This window comes from Schistocerca cancellata, chromosome 5, assembly GCF_023864275.1.
Source record: "Schistocerca cancellata isolate TAMUIC-IGC-003103 chromosome 5, iqSchCanc2.1, whole genome shotgun sequence".
NCBI classification, from domain to species: Eukaryota; Metazoa; Arthropoda; class Insecta; order Orthoptera; family Acrididae; genus Schistocerca; species Schistocerca cancellata.
Genome location: NC_064630.1, coordinates 392,160,459 through 392,188,291, shown reverse-complemented (window position 1 = coordinate 392,188,291; position 27,833 = coordinate 392,160,459). Strand labels below are relative to the sequence as shown.

At 45.0% G+C, this 27,833-nt stretch overlaps 1 protein-coding gene and 1 non-coding gene across 2 annotated transcripts in view; both read right to left on the bottom strand.

Moving 5' to 3' along the window:
- LOC126187454 (centrosome-associated protein CEP250-like) overlaps positions 1-27,833 on the bottom strand; it is a 537,002-nt gene that overhangs the window by 86,674 nt on the left and 422,495 nt on the right. The window lies entirely within an intron of this gene.
- Positions 21,129-21,203, bottom strand: Trnal-caa (transfer RNA leucine (anticodon CAA)). Its single transcript has one exon. It is a non-coding gene; the product is annotated as a tRNA-Leu (tRNA).

Genomic DNA, 27,833 nt, shown 5'->3' with positions numbered 1-27,833 from the left:
GCTGGTACCAACGCCTAGCCTTTAGCGACTGCGCTAATGCTTCATGAGACGAGCTGGGTACAGTAAGAAAGATCTACTAAAATGAACACAGCTGCTAAACTAACCTCAGAAATGTCCTTGAAAGCAGTTCCATACAGTCCATGCAACACACGTTCGAGATCCAGAAAAAACGATACTACTTTGCACAAAACGGAAATTACTTTTCTCATATCCTATGCTGTTCTACCTCTCAATGCACATGTTAATTTTATACCCGTTGCTAACTGGAAGCATCATTCTTTCGATGAAATTAACATGCTGCAGTCTGCAATCTGCGCAGACCGCGGTTTATCTACGGCGAACTGACACGATCAACACGTTCGTGTTAGCAGAACTGGTTTAACTGTGGTCCGGATGCTGAGACCACCGAACGATTACAGGGCAGGATGTGAACTGTAACGTGATGCTGCTTTTATTTCGTGCCTAATGGGTATGGCGGGGACGGACCGCTGCACCACAAAAAACGCAACCACTCGCAGGAAGCTGAGCGAGCAGGTGTTAACGGGACGCCGCCGGCTCGTCACCGAAAACGGCTTCCTGCCGGAGAGCTGAGCCCGGAGACATCTACACTACGTCTACATCTATCCGCGCAAGCCACCTTACGATGTGTAGCGGAGGGTATTTTGTGTACCACTGTCACTTGCCCCTTTTACTGTTCCAGTCCTGTACCATTCGCGGGTAGAACGATTGCTGGTAAGCCTTCGTGTGGGTTCGAATCTGTCTAATTTGATCTTCACGGTCTTTTCACGACATATACATAGCAGGAATCAATACGTTGATATTTCTAGAAACGAACACACTCGGAATTTTAACAGTAGGCTATACCGTGATGCAGAATGCCTGTCTTTTCCGTCTGCCACTGGAGTTGGTTAAGCATAGCAGTGACATTTTCGAGCTCACTAAATGAACCAGTAAAGAAACGTGCAGCTCTTCTTTGGATATTCTCTCTACTGCTTCTGTCAGTCCTATCTGGTGCGGATCCCAGACTGACGAGCAACAACGTATTGGTCATACGAGTGTTTTGTAAGCTACTCCCTTTGTGTACGATCTACATTTCCTGAGGATTCCTCGAATGAATCTCAGCGTGGCCTCTGCCTTATCCTCGGTTAATTTATGTGGTCGTCCAAACCGAACTGTATTACTCCTAAATGTTTTATGGATGCAACTGCTCCCAGCGATTGTTCTGCAATCGTGTAATCAAATATTAAAGGGTCCTTATGTTTGTTTAGGTGCAATACGCTACGTGTATTTACGTTGACAGTCTACTGCCAACCCGCGCACCAAGCGTTGATACTCTGCATGTATTGCTGCGACTTCTCTGTACACAACAGCATCATCCGCGAAAAGCCTATCGGGAGAGGCCGGAGCCTCGTAAAATACGAACAGAGAGGCTACTGGAATGCAGAAAGCGACGTCAGGGCCAGTTGAACCTGGTGTATGCCGAATCAAGTATAGGATGTACTCGAGTTCCAGTAACGAAGGCGTGTTATGACACTGGCTACACTAGACCAAAACGAATAATATAGGGTGTTGGGGTTATAAGTGCTGATATTTTTATTGGTGACTGAGGAAAGTGTACTGAACAACATTACAGGACTATTTACTTCATTTGCAGACTATTAACTGCAGCTGGTAGGAGTAGTATGTTTTTAGGTTGGTTAGTTTCAAGGAAATGTGGCCAGAGCAGGCCACTAACGTTTATTTTTCTCTGGGCACCAGATCAGGCGCTGAAGTGTGGATGCGTGGATGCAAAACGTTTAGTTTTCACTGACTGGCTTAGTCCACTTAGTGGTGAATTAAGACTGTGCAGAAAATATCTGGTAGAAAGTCATGTGACATGTTTGCGGGAAGACTGATAGATGCGGAGAAAAAACGACTAACACATTGAAATGGGTACATATTAAGGAATTAAGGATCACAATATCTGAACTTGTACCCTGTGCAGCATAATAGTTAATTATGAATGTACAATGTGTTTTGGACGCCCATGAGGAATATTCCACCGTTTTCGGGCGTGTATGCTGGATATTTTTTAATTATTGTTCCGATATTTCGGTTGACAACCTTTCATGCGTCTGAGAGTGAAAAAAGTCAAGCGCAGAATCAGCGAATCCACTATGCTTACGAGGTATGTTCCCGATTATCATGAATGTGATATGTTGGAATATTTCTCAAAGGAAGTATTGTTCTACGTCTATACTGCCTGGCATTCCAACATATGCCATTCATAATAATCAATAACGTACTTCGTAAGCAGTGTGGATTCATTGATTCTGCGCTTGCTTTGTTTTACGCACTTGTTACCAACAATGATATCTCCACAGTGTGTAAAATGAACTAAGAACTTGCAAGCTGCACACCTTGAGAATGGCTGAAAAACCTTCAGACGAAATATTGGACGAAGAATTAAAAATATTCCGAATGGACAACCGAAAAATGATGGAACATTTGATACACCGGAAATACTTCAAGAAAAACTGCCTCAAAGAAATCTGCATTAATCCTGTGTGCTAAGATGCACACACACAGATCAAAAAAATTGTTCACTCCTCAGGAGACATCACGCTAATGCCGTGTAAGACCGTCTCTAACCTCGACAATGACTATAATTCAGCGAGGAAGATGGTCTCCAAGTTTCTTTCCACTCTCGATTATTAGATCCCACTGAACCACAAAATTACGGCGATATTGATTGCTACATTGCACCCACTATTCCAGACAGTTGCAGACAATTTTTAAGGTATTAAGAGGTGCGATAAGCTAATTCAAGTGCTGGTCAATTCAGGAGCGTTTACGTCCATCCCTGTGAACATAGTCTTAATAAATGTAGAGGGTGTTAGGGGAACAAGTGGAGACTTTTTACTGGCTGAGGACGATCCACTGAACAACATTACATCAGTACTTAATTAATTTGCAGACTAATAATAATAGATATTAGGAGTAGTATGTTTTTAGGTTGGTTAGTATCAAGAACATATGGCAAGAGCAATCCAATAGCTGGTTTTCCCCCGAGCAACAGGTTAGATGTTGAAGTATGCGTACGTGGACGCAACATGGTTACCCTATACTGACAGGCTTAGTCAACTTTGTGGTGCAGTTACGACCGTACAGAAAACATCGGGTAGTAAATAATGTGACGCGTTTGCGGGGAGACTGTTAGATGCAGATAAAAAATAACTAGCACAATGAAGTGGGTACATATTAAGGTACCAATGCCCAAAACATTCCCACTTACACACCCAACACTCTGTATAACTGTAATTTCATCAGTTTTGCATCCAGACACCGGCTATGAAGTTTCGCAAAAGTTAAGTGCACAAAAAGCAAATGCAACAAAAGGAAAAGCAGGTTCCTAAGAGCTGAAAAATCGCGAAAGGTAAAAAGTGCAATCAAGTTTATTTTCGACTTCAACATCCATTATCCATGAAGGAAAAGGCTGTCGACTTCAGAACATGTAAAAAAGGGGAATAAACACTGTAATTAATTGTACATCAGATATATAAAGAAAACTGTTTTCAGTCTATAAATAGCTTCTCCTTCTTTTCCCTAGTCCATATCCGGTATCTTCAAGGGGTCGATATGTTCATCTTCCTGACGGCACAGCTTGCGCTGTTGTATCTGACCACGAACGGTACCTGTGTGCCGGCCGCTGTGGCCTAGCGGTTCTAGGCGCTTCAGTGTGGAACCGCGCGACCGCTACTGCCTAGGTTGGTTAGGTTTAAGTAGTTCTATGTTGTAGGGGACTGATGACATCAGATGTTAAGTCCCATAGTGCTCAGAGCCATTTGAACCATTTTGGTACCTGTGCAATCTCTTCAGTACATTTCAGGTGTCACTGGTGTTCAGAACAGAGACTGTGGACATCTTGGTGCTCATATGGTGGGTGCCGATGCAGCCCAAGTGTCTGATGTTTGAAGAGGCACCTTATCGAAGATTTATACCGCATTCAAGGAAAGCGGAAGAACATCATCAGGTAAGTGACGGACACTCTTTGAAGATGACCGAACCGGAAAGTAAGTGAACGACAGTTGCAAAAGTTGCTGCTAAACAGTATGTCGCACTGAACACTGTCAGCGCCAAAACCATACGAAGGGAGCTCCATACGCTGGGAACTGCAGGGCGAACTGGAACTTCAAAACCACTCGTCAGTGCTGCAAATACCCGTAAGAGGAAATCGCAGTGCCGAAGCCATAAAAACTGGACTATGGAGCAACGGAAGAAAGTCATTTGGTTGGATGAGACTTGTTTGACGCTGTTTCCATCGTCTGGCTAAGTTTATGTCCAAAGAGTGAAACATGTCGGATTTTCGGTGATGATCTGGGCAGCAATACCGTGGTATTCCATGGGTCCTTGGTTGTTTTGCAAGATCTGTTGCTACCAAGGATTATGCGACCATTTTGGCTGATTAAGTCTATCCCATGGTACAATGTTTGTTCCCCAGTGGTGACGTTGTGTTCGAAGACGAGAGGGCCCCTGTCCACACTCCTGGCGTCGTCCACGTCTGATCTGGTGAGAAGATGGTTCAACTGCCGCATTACGTCTAGCCACCACAGTCACCAGATCTCAACATTGTTGAGTTTTTGTGGTCTACTTTAGCGAGAATGGTGCGTGATTGCTACCCACCCCATAACTGTTACCAGGACTTGTCACCATTTCGCAGAAAGAATGGCGTAAGATTCCTGCTAAAATCATGCAGGACCTCAAACCTCCTGGCGGATTAAAACTGTGTGCCGGACCGAGACTCGAACTCGGGACCTTTGCCTTGGGTAGCTCAGTCGATAGAGCTCTTGCCAGCGAAAGGCAAATGTCCGGAGTTCGAGTCTCCGTCCAGCACACAATTTTAATCTGCAAGGAAGTTTCATATCAGCGGACACTCCGCTTGTAATGGTTCTTTATTTACGTGACCATTATGGCACTCCAACCCCAGTTCTCGATGACAGTAATATCGTACTACTTTTCTGCGAAGTAACAGACATATTTTTGTGGCAATATTCACATTTGGTTTTATTAATATATAGGTACTCCGATGTATCGATATATTACAGTGATATGGTTCTTGTGTGTATTCATTTCTGTGAGACTGTCATAATCTTTGACTTACTTGTAACCGTTTTGACGCGAATGCGCACAGAGCAGTCTTTGTTTCACTTTGCAGAAGTTGTTATTTCGCTTTGTAAAAGAACAGTCAAGTCTTGTGTTTGGTTAAAGTGGAAATTAAATATATGAAAATTGATACAAAACTGTTTTCTTGATGATGTGACTATTAAGAAGAAGTATATGTGAATTTACAAGAAGTTTAATAAAAATGTGGATCGTGAACACCAAGTCAAAAATTATTTCTACCATACCATTGTTCTGATCTGGGATTGTTTGATCATTAAGAATTTCCTGAAAAACGCATTTGTTAGGTCTTCAAATATTCCTAAAATACAGATCTGGACCTTCTAGCAGTCAAAGTGGACTCACCCTAGAATCAACAAGATGAGCCATAGCAACTTCGACGAAATCTACGTGGGAATCCATTGAAGATAAGTGCCAAAATTAATCACTTTTAGAATGACTTCATTATTTCCATTCTGACGATACCATCCACAGTCAATAACTTTGTTGTTGCCCGATAAAGCGAACATATGCTGCGTGAGCAACATTGTTAATCTGATTTGTAACCTACTTTGCAAGTGGTGGTAATGTTAGACGCTGCAGAGTGAAAATTTCATTTTGCATGCAGTACCTGTGTTTATCCTCTCTGAGACTATTGGGAGCTGATTTGAATGTCAACGGGTTTCCTACGCCGTTTTAGGCATAGTAGTGTGTTGTGCGTTTGGTGTTTCCATAGGTATTCTTTACTCGGCCTCATTTTAGCATACTACTTCATTTCCTGTTAACCTGCGTAACTATTGGTATTGATTTTCTCATCATTAACACAGGTTCTGCTCTAATTAACTCATTCAAAATGCTAAACAGCTCTTGAGAGCATTCCATATTTCCAGCCAGAAGTGTTACATCATATGCGTGGCATCTGTGCCCCCTTGCATTTCTGCTGCTTCTCCGTATAATTGACGACGACATTTGCACTCTTTTTGTGACGCCCCGTGACCCCTGGCATTCTACAAGACGAGGAAGCGGCGAGGGCGTACGAGAGCTCAGGAGAAACGCGTACGGTGATGTATTGGCGTGTAAGAGCGTTCCAGGAAGCAACAGTTTTTAGTGGTTCACGGCCGCCGGAGAAGAGCCGCTTTCTTCTTACCTCGACTCGTAACCCGTCACACTTACAGGCTTAAGAAATGCTCAGTTCGTAAATCAACGAGTCGGCGCTTTCGCTGATCGAGGGCAGGACGCCCCTCGGCAAATGAACGCTGGGTGTAAACGTCAGGCGCCAGTCCGTAACAGAGCTGGGAACGGCCGCTCCGAGTCTTCGACGGCGAGGAAGAGAAACGGCGGGCCAGCCGAGAAAGATGCCGCCCGGGAAGGAAGGGCAGCCAGTGGCTGAGCTTGCGTAAGGAAGCGCTAGCCGGGGAAAGCCGCTGCAAGGTGCGCCAGACGCTGCTGGGGACCTCGGGAGCGGACGACCACAGGGGGCCGGCGACGTTGCGTCAGCGCCGAGAGAGCCACCAACTCGCAGGTGCCACCTCGGTTTGCTCACGCTATATTCCTCTCAAAACGTAATGTGATAAACTCTGATGTAAACAAATTACACTGAGTAAACAAAAGTCATGGGATGGCGACATGCACGTACCAGGTATAGAAGTACGAAACCGGAATTACCCTATAGATGGTGCTAGCCGTCAGTGTAGGGCTTCGACCATAGATACTAGTAGCCTGGCCTTGCTGTGCAGAAGCAATAGGGCTGGTCTTGCTCCAACATAAACCACGTGACTGTTGCCAAAACGTGGCGAGATTTCAAATCAGCGGTCTGCCATCCTATGTATCGTATTTTACCCACATTTCTCAATTGACTGCCAAACGCTTCCAACAAAAATTACTTTTTTATTTGTGAAAAATTATGTCAGAACTACATTTGACCTAGATTTGTTCACAGTACCATTTATAAAATCTAACAAATACATCGAACGCTCCTCTGGCAGCGGGACGAAATTACTATAAACTATCAATTAAAGTAAAATGTCGTTAAAATTCTTTTAAACGGTAAGAGTGGGCTCGTGTCAAAACTTTAAACATTGGATTCGCCGCGTTTTGAGCTCTCGTCACTTATAAAAGAAAATGGGATATGGGAATTATGTCAACCATAGGTGCCAAAATTGTCGACTTTAGGAGCAGGTCCATTTTAGAGTACCACTTTTAGGTGCACTTCAAAGGTTCAGTTCCTACTATTTTTACAAAAGTTTAAACTATCAGTTTAAAAAAAATGATATTTTAGATGAAAGGTGAGACTTTGAAGTTTCAGAAAATAATTTTGAAGCCTACATTTATTTAATAGTATTAGAAGGTAGAAAAAAAATCTCTTCATGTGTCGACTATAGGTGCTCTTACCTTATTATAATCTCGGTGGAGCCGGCCGTGGTGGCCGAGCGGTTCTAGGCGCTTCAGTCCGGAACCGCGCTGCTGCTACGGTCGCAGGTTCGAATCCTACCTCGGGCATGGATGTGTGTGATGTCCTTAGGTTAGTTAGGTTTAAGTAGTTCTACGTTCTAGGGGACTGATGACCTCAGATGTTAAGTCCCATAGTGCTCAGAGCCATTTGAACCAGCCAATCTCGGTGGAACAGCCAGAGCACCATGTGCTCGAATTTCTCCCCTGGATGATGTTCGGTCAGTCATCACGTTCTCACACACTACATCGATACTGGCATGCATTTTTATCACACGGATGTCCAGAACCTGGACTATGGATATCCAGGTGGGAAAGTTCAACAGCAGCGATACCCCACCGATACACTGAGGCTAACGTGTGCAGTAATTCGTTGATAAGTCCATCCACAATGCGGCCCCATTCGAATGGCTGAAGTTCTTCGAATAGTACTCGTTGGTGGAGCATGGTTCTACCCTAGAATGAATGTCTGTAACCAATGCTTTAACTCAGCACAGTTACTGCCTGTAGTCCTCAGTACGCACATACACCATTTTGCTACAAAACACAGTCCTTGAGGGTGTTGCGTTCTTTTATGGCAGTGTATTATGACAATTGATTTACTTTCTCTCTCTCTCTCTCTGCGTCCGAACAAGTTCGGAAGATCCAACGGTACCAACCGACCAACGTGTCATCCTCAACTGATAGGCATCGGATATGGATGGGCATGTGGTCAGCACACCGGTCTCTCGTCCACAGGCAGCTTTGGTGGCCAGAGCCGCTACTTCTTAGTCAAGTAGCTTCTCAGCTGGCCTTACAAAGACTGCTGCGCACTGCTTGCCAACAGCGCTCGGACGGCCAGGAGGGTCACCCATCCAAGCGATAGGCTCAACAGCACTTAACGTTGGTGTAATCTGAATGGGAATTGGCGTTACCACTGAGGCAATACCATTGTACGCACTGCCTGATAAAAAAAAAGAAGCACTCAGAAGGGAAAGAGGAAACATAACGAAACTTCACGGGTTTAGAGGGGGATGTTATTTCAACAACTACAATATCGAATCAAATTTACAAAGAACTTGGTAATACGAGCCTACTTATCAGCATGATGTACTGCCAACTTTTGGCTGACAGCTTGCACTGATTTTGTTGGATAGGCTGTCGTAAAGCCGCTATATCCTCTCCTGAGGCAAGATGAGCAACAACTGTTGTAAAATATCCTGGATACTGAGAAACAGATGGAGTTGACTTCCGAGCTGGCCCCACACAGGTTCCATCGGGGACAGACATGTCGATCTCGCTGGCCACAGGCATACGTCAACATGACGCAGATAGTTCATAGACACACGTGCCATGTCGGCTGTTGCCTTGTTGATAAATGGCGCCACGACACTGTCTCATTGGAGGTAACACATGGAGACGCAGGATGTCCGTGGCGTACGGTTGTGCCGTCACATCATACAATGAAGGCCTTCACTACCGGATGTTTCAGCTGCCGAGAATTCCTCCGGGTTGTATGGTCGTGGTCCATTGAACTCTTATATCCCTGCCGTTTCGCCCAATGGCTCTGATCACTATGCGACTTAACAGCGGAACTTAGAACTAATTAAACCTAACTAAGGACATCACACACATCCATGCCTGAGGCAGGATTCGAACCTGCGACCGTAGCGGTGGCGCGGTTCCAGACTGAATCGCCTACAACCACTCGGCCACACCGGCCTTCCGTTTCCTTCAAAGCTATGTTGGACATCTTCGGAGGTGCTCCTAGTTGTGCTGAGTCTTGCCGACGGACACAGTTCCCTCAATCACTACCAGTCGCGAACTCAAGTCGTATCCGATGCCTCCTCACACCATGAAGCCAAAAGTAACACAGTTGTGCCTTGAAAGAACGAAACCCATCAGCAGATCGCCGCCATTTTCGCCGGCGATGGTCATGCGGGGTAATCCAGAACGGTGTCTCATCGCTGGTGCGGTATGACAAAGAATAATGTGCTTCTCCTGGGAAGACAGGCACAGATGTGAACGGGTTACGATGTGCTTGGTGTACAACATGGTCATCCTCTTTTGTGGTGGTCAGACGTGGATGACCAGAACCTTGACAGTGAAGCTTCCTAGCAGATTCAAACTGTGTGCCGAACCGAGACTCGAACTCGGGACCTCTGCCTTTCGCGGGCAAGTGCTCTACCGCTGAGCTACCCAAGCACGACTCATGACCCGCCCCCACAGCTTCAATTCTGCCAGTACCTCATCTCTTACCTTCCAAACTTCACAGAAGCTCTTCTGCGAACCTTGCAGAACTAGAACTCCTGGAAGAAAGGATATTGCGAGGACATGGCTTAGCCACAGCCTGGGGGTGTTTGCCTTTCTTCCAGGAGTGCTAGTTCTGTTAGGTTCGCAGAAGAGTTTCTGTAAAGTTGGGAAGCTGTGGGGACAGGTCGTGAGTCGTGCTTGGGTAGCTCATTGGTACAGCACTTGCCCGCGAAAGGCAAAGGTCCCGAGTTCGAGTCTCAGTCCGGCACACAGTTTTAATCTTCCAGGAAGTTTCATATCAGCGCACGCTCCGCTGCAGAGTGAAAATCTCATTCCGGAAACCTTGACAATGAATATACTCGCGCATAAATATTGATATTGCACGATTCGACAAGGCTGCCAAACGGATACTCACGACAAAGCCTCTGTGACAGTGCTAGGTGCTGATAACGCCGTCTCAGACGAGTACGCGGCATCTCCGCGTTCTTCACAGTGATCACTGAACACCTGACTCTATACACCCCCCCCCCCCCTTTATAGTCGCTACCGGGCCTGAACACGAAAAACGCTAAGTAGCTCGGTTGCCGTCCAACCTGTCACAGAGAATTGCAACTACAGTCACTTACATTCCCAGCGACAGTGCGTACGTGTACAAAGCTACACTGACGTCGACCACGTCCTTTTGATGCTTCACACTTTTTGTCGGTAGTGTATTTTACTGCTATTATTATTAAAATCCTAGGCGTCTGGAGAACGTAAAAATTTGGGGCGGCAGCAATTTTTAACTGCCCCGCGGAGCAAGAGTAAGGGGGCGGGAACAAAACAAAATGTGACCCTCCCCCCACAACCTAACCTTGTATGTGCGCCTACTGCAACTGGAAACGGACACTGAGGCGCGAGTATGCGGCGACACCTATTGTGGTGCAGAGCGGAGCAGAGGTGGTCGGTGGGCGCCGGCGTTGGGATGCAACCGGGCGTCGCGGCCGGAAGACGGCGCGTGGGAACTCCCTCGCACGCCCGCAGCTATGTGCGAGCCATCGCGGCCGTCGACCGCTCGCTCGCTCACCTGCCCTAACCAGACTGCCTTCCTTCTGTCCGTGTCGTGCCTACACAACCATTCAATCAGGAGCGCCAGAGGCGACCCCAGTATGACCGGCGGGTATCATTCGCATGTGAAGTTCTGTTACGAGCCATACGAGCCACTCCGGCACTGCTGATACGAGACGCTGTTTGCATAATAACTATAATTTATCTGGAAGCGAGCAGCACATTTTGCTAGTTGGAGAATACAGTATGTATTCTGTATCTGCAGCGGATAGTCACTAGGTGCAGGGAGTGGCAACTGACCCTTAACATAGACAAATGTAATGTATTGTGAATACAGATAAAGAAGGATCCTTTATTGTATGATTATATGATAGCGGAACAAACACTGGTAGCAGTTACTTCTGTAAAATATCTGGGAGTGTGCGTGCGGAACGATTTGAAGTGGAATGGTCATATAAAATTAATTCTTGGTAAGGCGGGTACCAAGTTGAGATTCATTGGGAGAGTCCTTAGAAAATGTAGTCCATCAACAAAGGAGGTGGCTTACAAAGCACTCGTTCGACCTATACTTGAGTATTGCTCATCAGTGTGGGATCCGTACCAGGTCGGGTTGACGGAGGAGATAGAGAAGATCCAAAGAAGAGCGGCGCGTTTCGTCACAGGGTTATTTGGTAAGCGTGATAGTGTTACAGAGATGTTTACCAAACTCGAGTTGCAGATTCTGCAAGAGAGGCGCTCTGAATCGCGGTGTAGCTTGCTGTCCAGGTTTCGAGAGGGTGCGTTTCTGCATGAGGTATCGAAAATATTGCTTCCTCCTACTTAAACCTCCCGAGGAGATCACGAATGTAAAATTAGAGAGATTCGAGCGCGCACGGAGACTATCCGACAGTCGTTCTTCCCGCGAACCATACGCGACTGGAACAGGAAAAGGTAATGACAGTGGCACGTAAAGTGCCCTCCGCCAAACACCGTTGGGTAGCTTGCGGAGTATAAATGCAGATGTAGATGTAGAAAAGATTCATCCGCTTACACAAGACTATGTCTTCTATGTGAATGAATATACAGGGTGAGTCAATAACTATTGCCACCTAGAATAACTCCGAAAGTATGATAGTAACTGGAAAAATTGTGGGACAAAAGTTGCATGGGACAACGGGGGCCATAATATGACATTGGTTTTTGTTGCTAGGTGAATTCGCGTCAGAGATATGAAAGTCAACTTTTTTTTAATGGGATGCTATAGTTTGGTACTTATTTTCTGATAGCGGCTATCGAGACGAATCCAAAGATGTGTAACAGTAAGGTCTTTGAAGGTCAATGAAGGTCAAAAAGGTGGCATGAACGTCCATTTACAGAAAGTGTTCGAAGTGTTGACCATTGGTATCAATGCAGTGCTGCAATCTTCTTATCATGGATTGAGTGATATTCCTGATCACTTCGGCACTTATCGAAGCACATGCTCTGGCAATTGTCTCTCATATATAGCGCAAAAAGTAAATATTCGCCGTATACGGCGTATCCATGTAACGTGCCATTGACATGTAAACACCATTCGACGGTTACGCAATACAACACTAATAGGAACGGTAAGACTAGTATCATCGAATCAAGCGAATGTGAATGATATATTCCTTCGAAGAACAAGTCGATATGCTTCCCATTTAAGGAGGATGCCAACGAAATTCAATGAGAGCTACAGACTTATACGCTGAAAGATATCGTCAAGGTACTCACCCCACACATCGTACATTTAAATGTGTGTATGATAAATTGGGAACATCTGGATCTTTAACGCATCGGAAACATATCCGCCAAAGGAAAGTTACTAACGAGGTAACGGGAATTGGTACTCTTGCCACTGTGGTTAGAGATCCTTGTCTTAGTTCACGTCAAATTACAAGGGAATCTGTCATGAGCCAGAGTAGTGTGGTTCGTGTTCTGCATCGCCATAAATATCGTCCTTACCATATCAGTCTCCACCAAGAATTGATGCGGATTGTATGTGTCGCATTGAATTCTGCCGATGGGCTCCAGATTCAGAGGGATGACACATTTATTAATTTGATTTTATTTACTGACGAGGCTACATTCACGAATCATGGAAAAGTTAATTTGCATAACATGCATTACTGGGCAACTGAAAATCCATTTTGGCTGCGGCAAGTTGCACACCAGAATCCGTGGTTGGTGAATATATGGTGTGGGATTCTGGAGGACAGAATCATAGGCCCCTATTTCATCGAAGGAAATCTTAATGGTAGGATGTACACCACATTCCTGCAAGAAACATTAGGTCTGTTATTGGAAGAAATACCTTTAGGAACAAGGAACAGAATGTGGTATCAACACGATGGGTGTCCGGCATATTTTTCGCCTGAAAGCTAGAAATGAGTTGCAGAGACAATTCCCAAATCGTTGGATCCGACGCGGAGCAGATACGTCGTGGCCGGCCAGACTTGACGCCTTTCGATTTTTTTTGTGGGTATTCGTAAAAGACATTGTTTATAAAGACGTTCCAACCACACCTGAAGATATGCGAGAGAGAATTGTCAGAGCATGTGCTTCGATAAGTGGCGATGTGATAAGAAATACCACTCAAACCACGATAAAAAGATTGCAGCACTGCATTGATACCAATTGTCATCACTTTGAACACCTTCTGTAAATGGACATTCGTGCCACCTTTTTGATCTTCGCTGACCTTCAAAGACCTTACTGTTACACACCACTGGATTCGTCTCGATAGCCGCTGTCAGAAAATAGGTACCAAACAATAGCATCCCATTTAAAAGAACCAAGTTGACATTCACATCTCTGAGGCGACCCCACCTAGCAACCAAAAACCAACGTCACATTATGGCCCCCGTTACCCATGCAACTTTTGTCCCACAAACTTTCGTAGTTATTCCAGGTGGAAAAAGTTAGTGACTCACCCTGTAGAAACTTCCAGAAAGTTTAACCCACTGGTAGGGGTTTCACGGGTAAAGATTGCTCGTTCGCTCGTTCATTCATCTGGGTTTTCCCACAACTGTGGAAAGTTTAATTTGTCAACAGGACGGCGTCCCATTCCGTTGGCACCTGCATGTAAGTGAATTTCTTAACAGTGAGCTGGGTCTCAAGGAGTGTATAGATGTCGCATTGCACCACTGGCATCCAATGTTGCCTGATCTCCCCTTTCCACCAATTTTGGATAATCTGCGGCGCCGATATCAACAGACCTGAATGTAGTATCTTGAGACATACTCGTAAAAGCACGGAAGGAGTTTTACTGTTGCCTGGACGACTGTCAGGCGTACCGAAGAGCACACTGAACGTTTGTGAAATGTGTAAGGGACAGTCAAATCAAAACGAAACAGATGAAAGGAAAAAAGAAAGCAAACTGTTTATTATTTCGAAAGTAATCGCCATAGCTTTTAATATATATATATATCCTACTTGCGAGACAAGACGGTCTATGCCTTCTTGGAAAAATGTTTCTGGTTCTACAAAACCATGATTGTACCCAGGAGTGTACCTCCTCGTCCGAAGCAAATCTACGGTGATGAATGTCTTTCTTCAGGGCTCCAAACATATGGGCAGGCCCACACGTTGCCAAGGTTGTTTCAACTACGCTCCAAAAGATTCACGGGGAAGCTCTTACACATCATCCACACAGTTCCGATCTCTCGCAATGAGAATTTTTTTGTGTTCTTAGAGCCCGTAAGAAAGACATTCCTGGCCGTCGGTTGGCTTCGGACGAAGAAGTACACGCCTGGGTAGAATCATGGTTCCGTACGCAACCACAAAAAATTTTTCCATGAAGGAATTGACATTCTTGTCACACAGTCGTATATATGTATTAAAAGTTATGGCTGTTACCTTCGAAATAATGAACAGTTTACTTACAATACTTTTTTTAAAAAAAATGGTTCAAATGGCTCTGAGCACTATGGGAGGTCATCAGTCCCCTACAACGCAGAACTACTTACACCTAACTAAGCTAAGGACATCACACACATCCATGCCCGCAGCAGAGTTCGAACCTGCGACCGTAGCGGTTGCGCGGTTCCAGGCTGAAGCGCCTAGAACCGTTCGGCCACAACGGCCGGCAATACTTTTATCCATATCTCTCATTTTCATTTGACTTCCCCTTAGAAATGGAAAAGTGTGTATCTGATTACAACCAACAAAGAAAACACACGAAAGATGCGCAATACGTCACAAAATGTAAATACAAAACGTAGCCCAATCTACTACTCTCGGAAAAACTTTTAAAAAACAATAACTCTTTAAGCACATTCTTCCGACTACTTTACAGTTGACACATTGTCAAGCCTTAATAAGGTATGAAAGCAAGTCCAGCCTGTGCAAATCCAGTTTCACAATTAGTATAGTACTAGGCGCGCAAGTAAAACAAAACAAAAAGTGCCAATGTAGTATTTAGGGCTAAAACGGAAAAAGAACGACGAACTTTCTGTAATATTTTTGCAGAAATAAATCGAAAGCCACAGAACGTGACACACAGGTGTCGAAACATGTCTGGCTGAATAGAAAAAGAGAGATTGTGCTTGGAAGAAGGTATACTTTAAATAGGCAATTTTAAGAACGCAGAAGTACTTAGATTGTAAACGTATGGGTAAACAGTACCCAAAGGCTGTAGGCGTATGTGTGTAAAATAGATATCCTTATAAAATGGGATGTTTGTTTTTAAAATAGAATCTATGTAATACTATGCATAAGTTAAAGTTTATCCTAAGTTTCTATCTTAAGTCACGTCTTGTGAAACTGGAAATTTGTGGTAAGGTCTTATGGGACCAAACTGCTGAGGTCATCGGTCACTAAGCCTACATACTACTTAATCTAACTTAAACTAACTTACACTATGGACAACACAACCACCCATGCCGGAGGGAGGACTCGAACCTCCGACGGGGGAGCCACATGGACCGTGACAAGGCGCCTCACACCTTGAAACACCTTGTCGTTTCCAAGAAATCTTTTCTTTCCTTTTAATGATCCGAAACTTTGCAGTTTTTAGTGTCCATACTGTAGTCGGTGAAAACGGTACCTTTAAAGGATAAGAAACTTCCTGGCAGATTAAAACTGTGTGCCGGACCGAGACTCGAACTCGGGACCTTTGCCTTTCGCGGGGAAGTGCTCTACCACTGAGCTACCCAAGCACGACTCAAGCCCCGTCCTCACAGCTTTAATTCCGCCAGTACCTCGACTCCTACCTTCCAAACTTCACAGAAGCTCTCCTGCGAACCTTGCAGAACTAGCACTCCTGGAAGAAAGGATATTGCGGAGACATGGCTTAGCCACAGCCTGGGGTTTGTTTCTAGAATGAAATTTTCACTCTACAGCGGAGTGGATAACCTTGTTTTCCGTCTGTTAAGATCATCTCTTTTTCCGGGACGGATAGAGATATCAAGTTGAAATTTATGTCAAATACTGAGGTGGTGAAAATATTTAAGCTTGTAAGTCAATGCAGTCAGTAGACTCGACCATCAATGTCACACATTTTGATACTCGCAAACTCACTCATAAAAACCTATGCGTAACTATCTACATACATAATCCAGATTTTACGGAACCCTCGGAGTGCTAGTTCTACTAGCACTTGTCCAGTTTTTCTTTTTCTTCTTTTGATCCATTCATTTGGAAATAAGCCAATGCAACTCAGGATTAAATGCAGAGCTTTTTCTCGTATTAGAGCGCCTGTCACTCACTTCCCATAAGAGGAGTGCCCCGCTGTTGAGACTGGGGCGTGGCCTCGCTTCCTCGCTCGCTGTGGGAAATCCGACATCCAGCATTCAGCATCCGCGGTTGAACAACCGCCATTCCCGGGCAGTGACGCAATAGCTGGGCGTGTGTCGCTGGCTTGAATGCAGGGTCGCACGCGCTACGCTCTGTGTCAGATACACAACGCACGCTGGCTGCACGTCTCCACAGACGCACGTCCGCTACAGACCTGACCTGAATGCCACATGGGTGGCTACCCTGTCGGGTTTTTAGGAACAAGCCATCGCCCCTTGACGACATTTTAAACCCGGCTGGAGCATTCAGAAGTGCGCGTTCGAATTCCATTTTCACAGTCGTTTCCTGCTACGTTCCAAGCAACATTACGGAATGGTCCTTTAGACACAACCGCCACTCCAAATTCCTTAAAGAATCGAACTCGCATATATAAAACAACTTCAAACGTTTGGTCATTAATTAATCTGTTAAATATTTGAGGTTAGGCATGGAAGAGACATAGAGAGAAAAAGTTTAAAAAGGTTTGAAATTATGTTTAAAGTTTGTTGGACGTTTCTAAGTACTGTCATTATCAAATACTGGATGAGTATTGTCTCAAACACTGGATGAGTATAGTGAGGGAAATTTGCGCTCCCTTTTACGCAAAGGCTAGTTTTTCACGCATGTCAATGTATGTGACGCCATATCTGCTGAAGTATGTGTCGTACATTCATATAATTTTTCAGGTCTGTAAAATGTGTTACGAATAAAGTAGTTAAGAAGTTGTTGTTGTTGTTGTTGTGGTCTTCAGTCCAGAGACTGGTTTTATGCAGCTTTCCATGCTACTCTATCCTGTGCAAGCTTCTTCATCTCCCAGTACCTACTTAAACCTACATACTTCTGAATCTGTTTAATGTATGCATCTCTTGTTCTCCCTCTACGATTTTTATCCTCCAAGCTTCCCTCCAATACTAAATTGTAATTCTGTCAGAGACAGCAAAGGACCTGGAAGAGCAGCTGAACGGAATGGGCAGTGTCTTGAAAGGAGGATATAAGATGAGCATCAACAAAAGCAAAACGAGGATAATGGAATGTAGTTGAATGAAATCGAGTGATGCTGAGGGAATTAGATTAGGAAATGAGATACTTAAAGTAGTAAAGGAGTTTTGCTACTTGGGGAGCAAAACAACTGATGATGGTCGAAGTAGAGAGGATATAAAATGTAGACTGGCAATGGCAAGGAAAGCGTTTCTGAAGAAGAGAAATTTGTTAACATCGAGTATAGATTTAAGTGTCAGGAAGTCGTTTCTGAAAGTATTTGTATGGAGTGTAGCCATGTATGGAAGTGAAACGTGGACAATAAATAGTTTAGACAAGAAGAGAATAGAAGCTTTCGAAATATGGCGCTACAGAAGAATGCTGAAGATTAGATGGGTAGATCAGATAACTAATGAGGAGGTATTGAATAGAATTGGGGAGAAGAGGAGTTTGTGGCACAACTTGACTAGCAGAAGCGATCGGTTGGTAGGGCATATTCTGAGGCATCACGTTAAGAAATAAGAAATTAAAATGTCTTGCCTGATGCTGCAGTTTTACTGCTTGAACACGTAAAATGTAGTAAGCGATAACCTTTTTTCTTTTCATTGGGGGGTGTCAGCGACGAAAAGTTTCGTAAAGATTTGAAACTATGTGTATAGTTTGTTGGACGTCGCTAAGTGTTCCCATTTTCAGGTACTGGATGCATGTAGTCTGGGTAATTTACGCTGTCAAAAAGACGTATACGCAGTTTCTAACTTCACCGCTTGACACATTGCGTTAAGCCTTCAAAATGAGATAATACTTCTTAAAGAGGCCATTACGACAACATTTTAAATTTTTTAAAATGCTGGATAATTATATGAAAAACTGAAAATCAAATTTTCGTTGCCCTGGATTGGCTACTTGCAACTAGGGCCGTGCACCGAGTTAGCCGTAACTCGGATACGGCGCAGCGCATAGAATATTTTTCTTAAGCATGTGTCTCATGACGACTTCCCCTGCAACATCCTTACAATATTTTTAGACTGTTTCTGACCACCCTATATACAATGAAGAGCTAAAGAAACTGGTACACGTGCCTAATATAGTGTAGGGCCCCCGCGAGCACGCAGAAGTGCCGCAACACGACGTGACAGGGACTCGACTAACGTCTGGAGTAGTACTGGAGGGAAATGAAACCATGAATTCTGCAGGGCTGTCCACAAATCCGTAAGAGTAAGAGGTGGTGGAGACCTCTTCTGAATAGCATTGCGAGGCATCCCAGATATGCTCAATAACGTTCATATGTGGGGCGTTCAGTGGCCAGCGGAAGTGTTTAGCTGAGAAGAGTGTTTCTGGGGCCACTCTAACAATCCTGGACGTATGAGATGTCGCATTGTCCTGCTGGAATTGCCCAAGTCCGTCGAATGCACAGTGGGCATGAATGGATGCAGGTGATCAGAGAGGATGCTTATGTACGCGTACCCCGTCAGAGACGTATCTTGACGTATCAGGGGTCCCATATAACTGCACATACATCACATCATTACAAAGCCTCCACCAGCTTCAACAGTCCCCTGCTGACATGCAGGGTCCATGGATTCGTTAGGTTGTCTCCATACCTGTGCATGTCTATCCGCTCGATACAACTTGAGACGAGACTCGTCCGACTAGGCAACATGCTTCCAGTCATCAACAGTCCAATGTCGGTGTTGACTGGACCAGCGGAGGTATAAAGGTTTGTGACTTGCAGTCACCAAGGGTACACAAGTGGGGCTTTGCCTCCGAAAGTCCACATCGATGATGTTTCCTTGTACAGTTCAAAAATGCTTCAAATGGCTCTGAGCACTATGGGACTCAACTGCTGTGGTCATAAGTCTCCTAGAACTTAGAACTACTTAAACCTAACTAACCTAAGGACATCACACACATCCATGCCCGAGGCAGGATTCGAACCTGCGACCGTAGCGGTCGTGCGGTTCCAGACTGCAGCGCCTTTAACCACTCGGCCACTCCGGCCGGCGTTGTACAGTTCGCACGCTGACACTTTCTGATGGCCCAACACTGAAATTTGAAGCAATTTGTGGGAAGGGTTGCTCTTCTGTCACGTTGAACGATTCTCTTCAGTCGTCGTTGGTCCCGTTCTTGCAGGATCTTTTCCGGCCGCAGCGATGTCGGAGATTTGATGCTTTACCGGATCCCTGATATTCACGGTACACTCGTGAAATGATCGTACGGGAAAATACCCGGTTCTTCGCTACCCCGGAGATGATGCGTCCCATCGCTCGTGCGCCGACTGTAACACCACGTTCAGACTCATTTAAATCTTGATAAGCTGCTCTTCTAGCAGCAGTAACCGATTTAACAATTGCGCCAGACACTTGTTGTCTTTTATAGCCATTGCTGACCGCAGCGCCGTATTCTGTCTGTTAACGTATCTCTGTATCTAGATACGCATGCATATACCAGTTTCTTTGACGCTTCGCTGTATAAGCGGAGCAGAGGCGAATAGAGAATCATTCTAGCAACGATACGGACTGCAAATGGAGAAAACAACTGACACATTATTGTGAACTAACCCTTCCACTCCCGGTCCCCCTCCCCGACCTTGGAATGAGCAGCTCAAAAACGGTGAAGCAGGTCGGCTGTCTGACGTCCACGCATCGTCACAGAATATGGAGGGTAGGATGCATGCCTACTGTGTAAGGCACGCTGAGCAGCGATCTGAGCAGGTCTGGCAGCAGAGTAGAATGCTGGTGCAGCGATAAGTGTTTCAGAGCTCACTGTTGAACATGGAGGTCCGCAGCAGACGATCTCTACAAGTTCACATGTTGATCCAAGGACGTCGTCAATTATGACTGCAGTGGTCACGGGATCACCGAGACTGGACCGTGGATCGATGGAATCACGTTTGTTGTTACACCGTGTCGATTCACGAGCGCAGGCCTGTGAAGGAACATTGACCTGAGCTTCCGTGGAACCTGTAGTAGTAATCGAAGGCTCCGTGAGGCTGTGGACTACGTGAATATTACTGCGGACCACCTGCCTCCATTCATGCTTGATATCTTCCCTGACGGCTATTACATCTTCCAGCGGGATAACAGTCCGTGACACAAGACCAAAATAGTCTACAGTGGCTTGAGGAGAATGATACTGAACTCACGTTGATGTCTTGGCAACCAATTTCGCCTGATCTGATGCCAATGGAACATATCTGTGACTCTATCGGACGCCAGGTCCGAGCCCACAAACCACCGACCGGGGAATGCGAGAGCTGCGTGACCTATGCGTGCACATCTAGTGCCACATACCTCTCAAAACGTGCCAAAGACTTGTCAGACCAATGCCACCCAGAATCTCTGTTGTATTGTGTTCTAAATGTGGACCAACACGATATTACGCAGCTCTTCATAATGTTGTGGCTTATGGTGGTATAATACTCTAGACGCAAACCTTCTTCCCGATCATATAAACGATTAAATATTTTCCAAATAGCTTTGAATTGAAACTTCCTGGCAGATTAAAACTGTGTGCCGGGCCGAGACTCGAACTCGGGACCTTTGCCTTTTGCGGGCAAGTGCTCTACCAACTGAGCTACCCAAGCACGACTCACGCCCCGTCCCCACAGATTTACTTCCTTGAGGAAGTGCTAGTTCTGCGAGGTTCGCAGGAGAACTTCTGTAAAGTTTGGAAGGTAGGAGACGAGGTACTTGCAGAAGTGAAGTTGTGGGGACGGGGCGTGAGTCGTGCTCGGGCAGCTCAGATGGTAGAGCAGTTACCCGTCAGAGGCAAAGGTCCTGAGTCTCGGTCCGGCACACAGTTTTAATCTATCAGGAAGTTTCATATCAGCGCACACTCCGCTGTAGAGTGAAAATCTCATTGTGGAAACATCCCCCAGGCGGTGGATAAGCCATGTCTCCGCAATATCCTTTCTTTCAGGAGTGCTAGTTCTGCTAGGTTCGCAGGAGAGCTTCTGTAAAGTTTGGAAGGTAGGGGACGAGGTACTTGCAAAAGTAAAGCTGTGGGGACGTGCTTGGGTAGCTCAGTTGGTAGAGCACTTGCCCGCGAAAGGCAAAGGTCGCGAGTTCGGGTCTCGGTCCGGCACACAGTTTTAATCTGCCAGGAAGTTACATATCAGCGCACACTCCGCTGCAGAGTGAAAATCTCATTCTAGCTTTGAATTATCCTACTGATTGGCACTAGTTTTATGGTAGAATTACTCTGTTAACCGCCATTTTGTTTACTGGAAACTTTTCAGTCAAGTTCAGCAGACGAGTCACTGATTCCTTCGACGTGACTGCTAAATCTGAACCACAGGGGGGCTTAGCCGATGCGCTCATTTTGTATTTCGGGTATTCCTTTTTACGGTCGGATGCCCATCTTGACGCTGCAAAGTCACCTTAGCCCCAAGTTGAGGTGGAAGCCGTGCCATCTGTGTATTTAAGTACTTTAATTCGTATAATGTTTTCTGCAGTATGAATGAAGAATAAACTCAGTTTTTACTTACGCAAGGGTGGAAGATAGCCTAAAAAAGGCACCCATAATCGGAGAATTTCGTCCAGGTTTACTTCGGCTCCCTGAGTAATAAGCTAACACTCTACCCATTATGCTTGACTGGTAGAAAGCGGAGTTATTAAAGGAGGTGAAAGGCTTCGTCATCAGCTGTACAAAGAATACAAGTTGCAACTTTAAATGCAGTTCAAGTGTTGTATCGCTAGAGCACCAAACCCTTCGTTACAGCCCGTTACCGATGGCTGTGAGACTTACACAGAAATTCATTAAACCGACAGAGAAAATGGGTGGAAAATTTAAAAAAAGAAAAGGCTCAAATGGCTCTGAGCACTATGGGACTTAACATCTGAGGTCATCAGTCCCCTAGAACTTAGAACTACTTAAACCTAACCAACCTAAGGACATCACACACATCCATGCCCGACGCAGGATTCGAACGTGCGACCGTAGCGGTCACGCGGTTCCAGACTGTAGCGCCTAGAACCGCTCGGCCACCCCGGCCGGCTGGAAAATTTCAACAATATTTGTCTTACAAAATTTCAACAATATTTGTCTTACAAAGAGCAGGTATTGCAGCTGTGGATCTGAAATGCCTTGGTTCTGTTAACGTTCGAAAAAAAAAGAAGAAGAAAAAAAAACAGACTTACAACTTCACTCGTGCGATCGTACCAAATGTAATGATGGTGAAGGGTAAACTGACTGCTAGTTTGTGATACCCACGACATTTGACCTAAATGTTCAACTCTAATTGCGCCGCTGCTTGAAATTTGTTTTCGCTCGGTGCTGGGCTGCCTTACTGAGCAGGTGACACGAGAGCCCGCAGCGTTGCTAGTAGATCAGCACTGAGACGAATGTGCACCTGCGAGCTGAAGCAAGCAGCGCCTAGTCGGCTGAAAGAGCGGCCTTATCGGAGAGTCCAGTGCGTAGGAGCGAGCGGGAGGCTCAGATGTCTTTTCTTTGCCTGTGGGCGGCAGATCGGGTGAAAGGGACGGCTTCTCCGAAAGCGACGTGTGTGGCGGGCCTCCCCTTACTCAGCGCAGCGCCGAGTGCCGGGTTACCGCGCAGTTGGGCCGCACCTTCAACTTCGTCATCCAGTCCAGCGGCAGGCTTGTAAATGCGTGTAACGCGTCGTCGCATCTTAACGACAACTTTCAACTGATTTTATGTACAGCGTTAACACAAGCAGCCGAAGAGGCTTTACTAATACGCGGCATCTGTGTTTCATCTGACGCATTGCCGAACATTGTAGCCACACCTGAGAATGTTTTTATTGTGAACGGGTAGTTTCCGCATTCCTACACTTCTGTAAGGCATTCGACGCTGTACCACATGGTCAACATACGATCATACGGAGTACCTTCGCAAGTAGCCCCAAGTCGCCTACAACGTTCCTTTATTGACATCCTTCACTCGTCAGACTCGAGCATCTCCATAAATGCGAGAAATTACAACCTATTATACCAACAAAAATGAAATAAGAGCAAAAATTCAATTTAGAACGTAATACTTTACATTTAGTAGCTAACGGCCGTACGTTAAGTATACGAGTTTCTGGCTGTGTATAGCGGCGACGTCGCACATAAAATGGAATAAAATTGCTGTGTTACAGTTCTCGAAAGTCTATGGTCAGCTAGATTCATAGATAAACCAGCATGACACACGATTTTTCATTGAGAGGGCGAGAACTCTATAGATCTACATTTTGGTGGAAAACTACCTCATTAAGACTAATGCAATACAAAAAGCAATGATCGCCCGTAGCAAATATCCGGCACTTTTACAGCCATTAACACACATATGACTAAAATTCATAACTGGTTATTGAAATACATTTAAAATTACATAGTAAAGTTCCAAATTGCAAATTTTTAACCGTCTCTTTTATAGGAATTAATGTACCAGTTACGAATTTCGGAGCCGGCCTCTGTGACCGAGCAGTTCTAGACGCTTCAGTCCGGAACCGCGCTGCTGCTACGGTTGCAGGTTCGAATCCTGCCTCGGGCATGGATATGTATGATGACCTTCGCTTAGTTAGGTTTACGTAGTTCTGAGTTCTAGGGGACTGATGATCACAGCAGTTAAGTCCCATAGTGCTCAGAGCCAAATTGCTCGTTAACTTGGTTTGTTTTCAATTAATGCCAAAATGTTCAAGATAAAAAAAATGAGGGTAGATTTCGTTATCTGGGGTCGCTGTTGATGGCCTCTTTGTACATCTAGACGGTAAATTCTCAACAGTTGCACATCTATTCGCCCGTACACATCCCCGCAGCCATCGTTCACCCCTATAATCAATGACCCATGCTGTACCACAGTCCCCCCGGTGCCAGTTTTAGATAGCGCCATTTTACCTTGCACGGTATAGCTTAACCACTAACCCATGCGAAAAGCTTGCACCCTTGGCCCGAAAGCCAATGAGCGTGCCCTTTTGGACGCCAGATAAATCGCTCCGTTTCCGCGTTACGACAAAGAGTGCACCGTTTACCGTTTGCACCCGACACGCTTCATTCACCCTCTACCCGCCGTCTGTGAGTGGTTATTACACGTGGACATCGAACATAGGCGGTGGTCGCATTAACGTGACTGGACCTTGCAAAATGGTTCAAATGGCTCTGAGCACTATGCGACTTAACTTCTGAGGTCATCAGTCGCCTAGAACTTAGAACTAATTAAACTTAACTAACCTAAGGACATCACACACATCCATGCCCGAGGCAGGATTCGAACCTGCGACCATAGCAGTCGCTCGGTTCCAGTCTGTAGCGCCTAGAACCGCACGGCCACTCAGGCCGCACTGGACCTTGCATTTTCAGAGTATTTCTGAGGTTAGTTCATTATCTGCGGCCGGCTGCTGTGGCCGAGAGGGTCTAGGCGCTTCAGTCCGCAACCGCGCTGCTGCTACGGTCGCAGGTTCGAATACTGCCTCTGGCATGGGTGCCTGTGATGTCCTTAGGTTAGTTAGGTTTAAGTAGTTCGAAGTCTAGGGGACTGATGACCTCAGATGTTTAGTCCCATAGTGCTTAAAGCCATTTGAACCATTTGAACCATTATCTGTGTTGATTTTAGTGGATTTTTTCACTGTATCTATGTTCGACTCATGACACATTGGAACATTCGCCGGTAACATTTCTGAGCAGTTACAGATCCTCTCTTTCGCCTCTGGAGCAGATAAACTTTTTCCATATTAAAGTGACGGAAACGGGTTTATAAAATTATATTATGAAGTTATTTGAAGCGTCTTTGACGCAGTCGTAGTTTTACAAGTAATATGGAAATACCGCTGTCTTTTGCGACAACAGAAGGTCTTATTTGCACCAAACGCGTTTCGTCCTTTTAAAGCGTCTTTAGTGGTCACTGTAACAACTGTGTTTTGTTTACAAAACAGTGCAGCGAGATCAAAACAGTTCTCATGGTTTTTTTTTTCTTTTGTTTATTTGCTTTTTGTTTGGTGGGACGAAACTACTTAGGTCATCGGTCCCTAAGCCTACACACCACTTAAACTAACTTACGCTATGGACAACACACACATCCATGCCCGAGGGAGGACCCACAAAAAAGACGAACAAAGTACATAAAATAAACGAAGTCAATGTGGATGAATAAAAACTTGCAATTGAGAATGTACTCTGCAGCGCAGTGCGTTACACACCGAATGCCTGGATACAGAAGAAAGCATGATAATAAAGTAGGAGCCAAGAAACACGACTATTAAAAAAGTAATGTGAAACATGAGAACTGTTTATGATCTCGTTAAACCGATTTGTACACAAAACCACAATTATTACAGTTACCACCCTATGTTTTACGTGAAGCGAAGCACGTGTGCTCGAAATAAGATTTTGTTCAATCACAAAAGACAGCATTACTTCCATATTAATTCGTTATTTTATTAGTGGTGGAGGTATTATAATATGCCTCTTCTATCCCATGTATTATTTCTCAACACCACTCGCAGACTATACTAAACAAGCAAACTATTGTATGACTGTTCAACTTACTTCATACCTCATAGATTGCATATTAGCGGCGCCAATCTCGGTAGATACACACAGCACCGAACGATAAGGGCTATCAAACCGCTAAGCTTTTTCAGGCTCTCTGACTCCTTCACTGTCGAAGATCTGCAGTTCGCTGCTTCGGTGACATAAAAAATAAGATTATCACTCGGACACGTCCGCCCGCTACAGAACTTAAAAAAAACACTAAAGTGAACAAGATAGACTAACTACAGCGAAGGAACACATGAATCGAACTAGAACTATAGAGTAATCTTTATTCGTTTAAAAACTACTGGTTTCTTTGTTCACGTGGCAAAATATAATCAAGTTTTCGCCACTTTACGAACGCCACTAGAAACCCAACTAAGTTGCAGCCCAGCCCTCTAAACTGCGATCGAAATCCCAGCATCCACAGGGGTTGGACAAAAATAAGGAAAAGTCAGAAACACAACATATCATCATGCCTTATACGGTTTGGTAAATTCATTGGCACTCATAACAGCTTCCGGTCGTCTCGGAATGCATAAATACAGGTCCTGTATGCTTTTCAAGTGAATGTTATACAATTGTTCGAGCATAATAACGACACATCCTGGTAAATATGATGAAGCTCGATAGGAATCATGCTCCCTGTCGTCTTGGAGCACAGCATTACCACTGGGAAAACAAACATTGTACCATAAGATGCACCTGATCAGCCAGAATGGTCACATAATCCTCGGCAGTAATGCAACCATGGGGCCCATGAAATGCCACGACATGTCTGCCCAAATTATCATCAGACCCCGACGTGTTTCCTGTTGGGAGGTAAACACGGACAGAAAATGGAAACAATGTCAAGCAAAAATCATCCGACCAAACGATATTCTTCCACTGCTCCGTAGTCCTGGGTCTATGGCTTCGGCACCCCGTTTCCCCGTTACGGGAATTTGCATCATTATTGAGTGGTTTTGAAACGTATTGAGGACGTACACAAGGGCCGTTCGTGGTCATATACAACACGTGCAAAAATGTAAGTTAATGCGGATGAGGAGGAAGAACAAATCAGTAATGTCCGGTTTCAGCATTGTAGGCTTGACACAGTCAACTCGTTTAACTATCTGGACGTAACACTGCAAAGCGATATGAAATGGAACGAGTATGTGAGAGCTATGTTGGGGAAGGGGAATGGTCGACTTCGGTTTAGTGGGGGGATTTTAGGAAAGAGTGGTTCACCTATAAAGGGGACGACATATAGTACGCTGGTACTATCTATTCTTGAGTATTGCTGGAGTGTTTAGGATTCGCAGGAGGTCGGATTCAGGGAAGACATCGAAGCAGTTCAGAGGCGAGCTGCTAGACTTGTTACTGGTTTGTTCGAACAACACGTGTTATGGAGATGCTTCAGGAAGTCAAATAGGAATACCTGGAGGGAACAGACGTTCTTTAAGAGAAACACTATTGAAAAAATTAAGAGAACCGTCATTTGAAGCTGACTGCCGAACTATTCTACTGCCGCGAACGTACATTGTGCGTAAGGACGAAGAAGATAAGATTCGAGAAATTTGGGTTCATAAGAGTCGAGGGGCATGAAAGGGAAGCAGTGGTTGGGAAGGGAGTGAGACAGGGTTGTAGCCTCTCCCCGATGTTATTCAATCTGTATATTGAGCAAGCAGTAAAGGAAACAAAAGAAAAATTCGGAGTAGGTATTAAAATCCATGGAGAAGAAATAAAAACTTTGAGGTTCGC